This window comes from Phascolarctos cinereus, unplaced genomic scaffold (genome assembly GCF_003287225.1).
Source record: "Phascolarctos cinereus isolate Bilbo 61053 unplaced genomic scaffold, phaCin_HiC Scaffold_4;HRSCAF=312, whole genome shotgun sequence".
NCBI lineage: Eukaryota > Metazoa > Chordata > Mammalia > Diprotodontia > Phascolarctidae > Phascolarctos > Phascolarctos cinereus.
In genome coordinates, this window is record NW_027555847.1 from 257,647,046 (window position 1) to 257,655,042 (window position 7,997).

At 36.7% G+C, this 7,997-nt stretch overlaps 1 pseudogene; it reads right to left on the reverse strand.

The window, feature by feature from the left end:
- Window positions 1-6,116: 6,116 nt before the first annotated feature.
- Window positions 6,117-7,680, reverse strand: LOC110201174 (alpha-globin transcription factor CP2 pseudogene; annotated as a pseudogene).
- Window positions 7,681-7,997: the final 317 nt, after the last annotated feature.

Here is a 7,997-nt window from a genome sequence, read left to right on the forward strand (position 1 = left end):
AGGAATATGCTTAGACAGAGGACACAGGTGTGAGTTGAATACGATGGGATGATATAAAAAAAATAAAATTAGGAGTGAAAAAGGGGAATAGATTGGGAGAAAGGGAAAGGGAGAGGTAGAATGGGGTAAATTATCTCACATAAAAGATACAAGGAAGAACTTTTACAGTGAAGGGGAAGATGGAGGAGCACTTTGGAACTTTGCCCAAAGGCCTATGAAAACATACATACCCTTTGACCTAACAATATTACTATTTAGTCCCCAAAGAGATAAAAAAGAAAAAGAAAAGAATATGTATGTACAAAATATGTATAACAGCTCTTTTCTGTTAGCAAAGAATTGAAAATTAAGTGAATGTCCATTAATTGGGAAATTGCAAAACAAGTTGTGGTATATGATTGTGATGGAACAGTATTGTCCTATAAGAAATGATGATCACAGATAAGTTTAGAAAAGACTTACATGAACTGATGCAAAGTGAAATGAGTAGAATTATGAGTAAATTGTGCACACTAACAGAATATTATAAAATGCTCAACTATGAATGGCTTAGCTATTCTAAGAAATAAATGATCCAAGACAATTCTGAAGGACTTGTGATGAAAAATGCTATCCATTGCCAGAGAAAGAACTGATGGAGTCTGAATACAGATCAAACATACTGAATCCAAACTTCACAGAACAAATCCCCTTAATAAGAGGATTTGTTGTAATAAGAGTATATGTTCTATAAAATTTGGATTCATTCAAAAAGCCACACCTGAGGACTTAGAAGGTCGCATGTGGCCTTGAGGCCCCAGGTTCCCCACCTCTCTCCCAGATCATTCATAAATGGGGGAGGGGTGAGAGAAAAGGCAGATTTTTGCTGATGGAAAAAAAGACAACTATGTGTAATATGTTTTTTTAATGAACAAAATGGTTTGTGGAAAAGGTATGATTTTGAATTTCACATTTAGCTGCATATAGAAAGAACAAAATTTAAAAGGGGGGGGAATAAATAAAGAAAAAAGGAAGGAAGGAAGAAAAAATAGAAATGAAGAGATATGCTTCTCCCAGCTACCTTGTTCCTCATTGTCTTTTCTATTCTGTTACTGTATTTTGCTAAAAAAAATTCCTTATCTAGGTTTATTTTTATATCATGTTCTCTTGCAGTTTACTCTCAAGTTTTCCACTTCTTCCTTTCCATAATTATACATCTACTTTTATGAATAATATGTTCTCCCAAAACCACACTAATTAGCCAGATGATGTCTCACTTCAGTCTGTTACATTCTACTTTCAGATTATCACCTTTTGTCTGACAAGTAGATCACAAATATGTGAGAGTAGTAATCATAACCCCTTTAGTTCTCATTATGAATATTCAGACAAGATAGTGTTCTCATTCTTCTTTCTTTCTTCACACTATAAACCTAAAAAAAAATTATAAATGTTCAAAAGTTAATTTTACATTTAAGAATCATAGCCTACTGGTTATTTAGTAGTGGTGATATCCTTTTAAGTTTCTTCCTGCATTAGAAACAACAGTTACTCATAAACTTTCACAGGTTTTACTGAGTAAAAAGGATACAGATGCTTGGTTAAGGTCAGATTTCTATAGCAAGATTCCACTTGATTTATTAAGTATGGCTTAGTTTTATATAATATTTTAAAATTATTTGCTAAAACAGTACAAATATTTTGATCAAATCAAATTACTATTTTTTTCTCTCTGTAGTTATTTATTTCTATGTTGGTGTTTATCATTTCCATCATTTATTTCCTGGTTTTTTTTTTCCTGTGAGGGTGAAATGAATCAGCATATATACAACACTTTGCATACTTTAAAGCACTTTATAAATGGTAGCTATAATTTTCAATCCTTGTCTGCAGTATTCATTACATAGGCATCTACTTAAAGCAATAGCTTGTACTCCACATTTTATCATCACTCTCATCTCTGCCTCCTGACTTACATCCCTCAAATCAGAGTTAAAACTCTACCTTCTATAAGAAATCTTTGCCAGTCTCCTTTGATATTGTTCTCTTTCCTCAGTTGATTATCTCTACTTTATCATGTATGTAGGTTTTCCTCTATAGGTGTTTGCATTTTGTCTTCCCCATGAGACTGTGAGCTCTATAAAAGCAGTCTAGTACTTGACTGTCTTATTCCCTGGAAGTAGCATGTTGTTTGGTATATGCTAGGTTTTTAATAAATGCTTGTTGCAGAGGCAGACTCAAGCTGGAAGTCAACTGAACTCTCCCAAATTCCCCTCCAAAAATTTAAAATAACTCCTTAAAATAAATTATGGAGAGGCAGAACCAATGGAAGTTGAGGTGAAACAATTTTCCAGCCGAAGACAATGTATAAGGTCAGCAAAAAAGTTCTGTCACATCTGGCTGGTGGTTGACCAGGAGCACAGTGAAGGCCACATGGGGCCAGTGCTAGCAGTAGAGCTTTGAGGCGGCTGCATCAGTGGCAGTGGCAACTTCAGGAGCTCTCAGTCCACAGACCAGATACTTCATCAGAAAAATATTACTAAAACCCTCTTGCACTGCCCACATGCAGTTCCTGGTTGCACTTGTAGGGCAAAATTGAACATTAGGGCTTGCAGCCAAAGGGATATAGGGCTATGGTCTCAGTTCCAAAGCAGAAAAGAATAGTAGAACTCATGACTGCAGGAGAGTAGGAGCCAAAATTCATTTCCAAGGTGAAAAGAAGTGATAATACTTGAAGCCACAAGGGAGCAGGAGATCTGGTTACAATGACAGTTCCAGTAGGAGCAATGGCACTTGTGGCTATAGGGGAATGAGTCCTCTTTCTGGGTAAAGACTAGAGCACAGTCCAGTAGAGCAGTGACCACATCTCTCATTAGATCATAGCATCTGGGGAGTACTAAAAACTTACATACCCTTAGAACTAGCTCTGAAAACAGCAAGACAAAAAAAAAAATTCTGAAATGTGGGACAGTAGTACTTTCACCCTGGAATCAAAGTCAAACTTTAACATAAAGTTAAAAGTGAAGAAATAGGCTGGGAAAATGAGCAAACAACAACAATAACAAGAATCTGACTATAAGTTACAATAAAGGCAGAGAAGATGAAGACGTGAACTCAGAAGAAGGAAATGATAATTAAATAGCTACAAGCAAAATTGGAAAACTTAGGAAAAAATCTAAATTGGACACAGGCCCATCAAGAATTCCTGGAAGGGTGGGGAAAGGATTCTAAAAAAACAAAAAAGAGAGGTAGAAAAAATGGGAACATAAACAAGAGTGATGCAAGAAAATTATGAAAAGAGAGTCAATAGCTTTGTAAAAGAGGAAAAGAATAATTAAAAAAGCAATAGCTTTTTTTAAAAATTAGCCAAATGGCAAAAAAGGCCCCCAGGGGCAGCTAGGTGGTGCAGCGGATACAGCACCAGCCCTGAAGTCAGGAGGACCTGAGTTCAAATCTGGCTTCGGACCAAACACTTGACACTTACTAGCTGTGTGACTCTGGGCGAGTCACTTAACCCCAATTGCCTAAAAGCAAAAAAAAAAAAAAAAAGAAAGAAAGAAAAAAAAGAGAAAAAGAAAAGAAAAGAAAAAAAGGCCCCAAATTGAAAATATCAGAATAAACAATGTGGAAGAAAAACTATCATTCTTTGCAGATGGTATGATGATATATTTAGAGATTCAACAATAAAACTACTTGAAATAATTAACAGCTTCAGCAAAGCTATAGAATATAAAATAAACCTTCAGAAATCATCAATGTTTCCAGCAACAAGAAATAAAAAGAAAAAATCTATTTAAATTAGCTATGGATAAGATAACATAACTGGGAGTCTACATGCCAAGAGAAATCCAGGAGGTATATGAACAGAATTCCAAAACACTTTTTACACAAATAAGGTCTAATCTAAACAGCTGGAAAATTATTAATTCCTCATGTGTTGGCCAAGCCTATATAATAAAAATGATAATTCTACCTAAAACCATTAACTTATCCATTGCCAAACCAATAAAACTACCCTAATTTTTTATAAAGCTAGAAAAAAATAACTACAAAATTCATGTGTCAGTAAAACAGGATGGATGGAAATACACCATTAATAATAATAATCATGAGTTTAAATATTGACAAACTGATCCATAAAACAGAAGGAGAAAACGTAATAAATTAAAAAACAGAATTCTACAGTTTGTTGTTTATAAAGAATAGTGTTGAAACAGACAGACACAAACATAGTAAAAATAAGGACCTGTGGCAGATGAAATTTTTAAAAGTCCAGGGAAAAAATCACTATATCAGATAATACAAAAGCAAAAATAGACATATTTAAAAGATATAAGCAAAGAAACTATATTTTGCTGAAAGGTACCATAAGTATTAAAATAATTTCAATACTAAACATATATGCACAAAATGGCACAGCATCCTAACTCTTAAAGAAGTTAAATGAGTTGCAACAGGAAATAGACAGTAAAACAATACCAAAGGGAGACCTCAACTTTCCTTTCTCAGAACTAGATAAATCTAATCATAAAATAAACAAATCATACAATAAAATAAAATAAATCTAATCATAAAACAAAGTCAAGGAAATGTAAAAAGTTTTAGAAATTTTAAACATGATGAACCTTTAGGGGAAAACAAGTGAATGAGAATAGAAAGGAATATACCTATTTCTTAGCTGTACATTGCACCTTCACAAAAATTGACCATATATTTGGTTTGAAATCTCAAAAACAAATGCAAAAAAGCAGAAATGTTAAATGAATCCTTTATAGACCATAATGTGATAAAAATCACATTCAATAAAGGGCCATGAAAAATAGATTAAAAATTAATTGAAAACTAAATAATCTAATCCTAACAAATGAATGAGTCACAGAACAAATTATAGAAATAGTCAGCAATTTTGTTAGAAAGAATGACAACAATTTGAAAACATAACAAAATCCATGTGATGCAGCAAAAGCAGTACTTAGGAGAAATAGGTGAAATTTCATTTCTGTAATGACTTTCATCAATAAAATAAAGAAAGAGATAAATGGATTGGTCAGGAAACAAAAAAAAACCCACAGAAAATGAGCAAATTAAAAATCCTCAATTAGACAACAAATCAGAAATCCTGAAAATCAAAGGAGAAATTAATAAAATTGAAAGAAAACTATTGAAATAATGAAACAAGAAACTTTTTTTACAAAGAAAAAAGCATAAGTTAATTTAATTTAAAAAAAGAAAAATCCAAAATGACCAGTATCAAAAATGAAAAGGCTGTATTCACTACTACTAAAAATGAATATAAAACAATTATTAGCACTTGTTGTGCCCAATTGCATGCTAATAAAACTAACGACCTAAGTAAAATGGATGAAAATATATGCAAATATCTACCTATCTATCTATAAATTACCAAGATTAACAAAAAACGAAATAGAATGCTTAAGTAAGCGTATTTTAGGAAATGAAATTAAACAAGCCATCAATGAGGTCCCTAAAAAATCATCAGGAACTCATGGATTCACAAATGAATTATACCAAACATTTAAAGGACAATTAATTATAATACTATATAAACTATTTGGGAAAATAAGTAAAGAAGGAATCCTACCAAATTTCTTTGATGACACAAAGATGATCTTCATACCTAAACAGGAAGAATAAAACAAAGTTAGGAAATTATAGACTGACTTCCCTAATTAATGTTGATGCAAAAATTTTAAATAAAATACTAAGCAAGAAGATTACTGAATCATATCATCAGGATCATACACTATGACCAAGTGGAATTTATAAAAAGAATGCAGAGCTGATTCAATATTAGGAAAACTATTTTTTTAAAAAGTTTAACATCTTTCAATTAAACATCACACAATTCCCATCATTGTCATGCCCTACATAAAACCTAAATGATGTGACAAGCTTCTATTCAACAACAACACAGTCCAAAAACTGTAACTAAGAAATAGCTGCAGAACTGCATGCCTGACAAGAAACTGTGTGTGGCAAGAGGGTTGGGACAGGGAACAGAGGGCTGGGATTCCACCTCTGGAGTGTAGTACCACCCCACCTCCCACTCTCCATTTAGTCAGGCTCCTGCAGACCTACAACTTTCCATCCATATCCCTCTGCAAGACAGGGAGTGTTCAAAGAGTGAAGGAAGCAGCAGCTACCCAGCATGGGATGGTCCCTTTCTGTTTCAATATGATGTGGTAGCTATCATTGGTTTCCGCTTTCATTGTGTCCAGAATAAAACAAGCTTCCTCCTGAAAGTTCTGAATCATTTCATCACTGATGAGCACATGGATTCCCATTGGCCCCTGTTTGTAGATCTGACTGATCTGACAAGGGGAAATACTGAATAGCTGAGCGATTTTCTCTGTCAGCTCAACAGCTGTCAATTCTTCCAGATAGATGGCATGGTACATAAAGAAAGTCTCCATTGAGTCTCCATTCTCATATTTCTGTTCCTGTTGCTGCTGCTGCTGCTGCTGCTGTTGCTGTTGCTCCCTCAACTCCAAAGTTTCCTGGCACACATAAATCCTCAGCCTGGGCTTCACCATCCACCCTTTTCAGGCATTAAAGAGTCGGATTCTATTAGCAGGGCCACAAATTTGGATAACATCTTCTCTGGTTAACTTCAATAAATCTGCACCTGAGAAGTTTGTGAAATGTCGTGAGAAGGTAGAGAACTGATTGCGACGTAACCATTGTTGAGCTTCCTGAGGGGTACTTGTTGGCAGAAGGTTATCTGCAATTCGAGGAGGTGGTTCTGGCTGGTGATTTGGTGAACCATTCCCTTCTCTAATTGAAAAACTGCTATGGGAACTGTTGAAGCCAGGTGATGGGCAATTATTGACATATGTGATCTCAGGCCATGGAGAACACTCCGTGAATATAGTTGTCTCATAGGAAGGTTGGTATTTTTCCTTTTTATGAGGGGTTCTCTTCTCCATTTTCTCCCTGTCTGCACCTTTGGGCTTGAAAACTTTGATCTGACAGCTGGCTGAATGCAAGTGTTCAGTGTGCTCTTCGTTTTCACTCTCCTTGAAGGTGTCAGTCTGAATTCAGAATGGTACACCCTCTTCTCCACCATGTTTTCTCTTTGTGAACTTTGTGCTGATACAATGTACCTGAATAAACACAGATGTCTTCTTTGCAGGGTCCCAGAGAAACTCCACAGTATTCAGTTGTGTTGGATTTGCCCTAGGGTCAATTATACCTACAGACATTGGAATATCTATATCAAGGATTCTATCCCCTGGCCTGTTCCATCTCCAGCCCTCAAGCTGCTGATGCTCAGTGTACTGCAGTCAATCTGTCATGGAATACCACTTGAAATATACTCTTCACTAACTTGCCATTGATTTCTGGAAGTTCTCCAAGTTTCCTGTTGTCCAGCATTCAGATTTCGTAAGACTGTCCTTGGTTGAGATATGTGAGTGTTTCATCATGGAGTTTTATTGCAGGAGAGGTAGCAGCACAAAGCACATACTGGAAAGGTAGGATTTTATTCTCATTATCAGGTGGCAAACTTGACTCTTGTTTAAAAATGGGCAAAGCAAGGATATCACTCATGCTATAGGCCCCCACGCCAAGCTCCTGCCCGATCCCGGACAGACTCGAGTCAAAGTCCTGCACCAGCCCGGGCTCGATCACCTCGTCCGCCAACTGCTGCTTCAGGGCCCAGGCCATCCCGCCTCTTTCCAAAGGGCCCCCTGGAGATAGCGTCCTTTCTTGCGCTAAGTAAAGGGCTTCGCAAGCTCCAACCTGGGCTGCGAGGTACAATTACGCTCCACCGAGCCGCTGCTAGAGGGAAGTCCGCGTACGCCCACCCAGACCCCCACACCCGGACTTCTGCCCTGGGCTGCCCCTCCCAGGACTCCGGGCCCCGTACCTGGCCTCTGGTTCGGGAGAAGCGGCGAGGCTCCTTGGAGCATCTCCAGCGCAGACACACAGATCCCAAATCTCCCCGCCGTACCACCCTAGGCTGCAGCCAGTCCCCTCCTTCACCCGGCCGGTCCCCC